Raw genomic sequence first — 1979 nt, forward strand, 5'->3', positions numbered from 1 at the left:
CTGAAAACAATACGATATTTTTCCATTAGGATAATTTTATGAACTCTTGAAGGGGCCAACAGAACACTCAACAGAACTCCCAAAAAACGAAAAAAAAAAATTTCCAAAAATTTTTAATCGATAATTTTTGACCTAAGAAGTTGTAGAAATTAAAAATTCTGAGAGTTGTAGTACCTCCTATATAGGATTTAAATATTCTAATAAAAACAAAAAACAAAAAAAAAAAAAAAATATCGTATTGTTGTTAGGAAAAGAGTTGTCCTAACAACAATACGATATTTTTTCATAAGTATAATTTATACAACTCGCTGGGGGGCCAACAGAACTCCGATCAGAACTCCTGTAAAACCAAAAAAAAATTTTGTCTCAAAAATATTAGTAGGTCGAAAAAATCTGCGAAAATCGGACCGTATATCTTTTTTTCTAGCAACACTACGATATTATTTCATTAGGATAATTTTTAGATCTCGCTGGGAGCCAACAGAACTCCGATCAGAACTCCTGTAAAACCAAAAAAAAATTTTGCCTTAAAAATATTTGTAGGTCAAAAACTCTGCGGAAATCGGACCGTATATCTTTTTTTCTAGCAACACTACGATATTATTTCATTAGGATAATTTTTAGAACTCGCTGGGGGCCTACAAATATTTTTGAGACAAAATTTTTTTTTGGTTTTACAGGAGTTCTGATCGGAGTTCTGTTGGCCCCCCAGCGAGTTGTATAAATTATACTTATGAAAAAATATCGTATTGTTGTTAGGAAAAGAGTTGGATGGTGTCAAATGTTGCAGAAATGACGTGCGTATTTTTTAATTGGTATTTGTTTTGTAATTAATAACTTATTTTTTTTGTTTTTATTAGAATCTTTAAATCCTATATAGGAGGTACTACAACTCTCAGAATTTTTAATTTCTACAACTTCTTAGGTCAAAAATTATCGATCAAAAATTTTTTTTTCGTTTTTTGGGAGTTCTGTTGAGAGTTCTGTTGGCCCCTTCAAGAGTTCATAAAATTATCCTAATGGAAAAATATCGTATTGTTTTCAGGGAAAACGATATTCGGTGTCAAATTTTCACAAATGTCGGGCGTAATTTTTAATTGGTATTTTTGTTGTATTAAATAACACAAATGTTTCTTTTTTTTTATTAGAATCTTTAAATCACATATAGGAGCTACTAGAACTCAAAGAATTTTTAATTTCTACGACTTCATAAGTTACAAATGTGCGATCAAAAATTTTTGAAATTTTTTTTTTCATTTTTTGAGAGTTCTGTTGAGAGTTCTGTTGGCCCCCCTAAGAGTTCTAAAAATTACCCTTATTAAATAAATCCGTAATGTTGCATGCAAAAAAGATAAATGGCTGCGAAGTTGCACAAAAATCTTGCGTAATGTTTTATTTGTATTTATTTATATTAAACAACATAAATAATATTTTTTTTTTATTAGGAACTTTGAATTTTTTGTAGGGGCTACTAGAACTCTAAGAATTTTAAAGTTATACGATTTCGCTGGTGAAAAAATCATGATAAAAAATTTTTGGAAATTTTTTTTTTCGTTTTTTGGGAGTTCTGTTGAGAGTTCTGTTGGCCCCCCTAAGAGCTCTGAAAATTACCCTTATTTAATAAATCCGTAATGTTGCATGCAAAAAAGATAAATGGCTGCGAAGTTGCACAAAAATCTTGCGTAATGTTTTATTTATATTAAACAACATAAATAATATTTTTTTCTTATTAGGAACTTTGAATTTTTTGTAGGGGCTACTAGAACTCTAAGAATTTTAAATTTATACGATTTCGCTGGTGAAAAAATCGTGATAAAAAATTTTTGGAAAATTTTTTTTTCGTTTTTTGGGAGTTCTGTTGAGAGTTCTGTTGGCCCCCCCAAGAGTTCTAAAAATTATCCTTATTGAATAAATCCCTAATCTTACCAGAAAAATAGATATACGGTGTTAAAGTTTCACAAAATACGTACTTTACGCGC

Source organism: Halyomorpha halys, unplaced genomic scaffold (genome assembly GCF_000696795.3).
Source record: "Halyomorpha halys isolate HHAL.00 unplaced genomic scaffold, Hhal_1.1 Scaffold347.1, whole genome shotgun sequence".
NCBI lineage: Eukaryota > Metazoa > Arthropoda > Insecta > Hemiptera > Pentatomidae > Halyomorpha > Halyomorpha halys.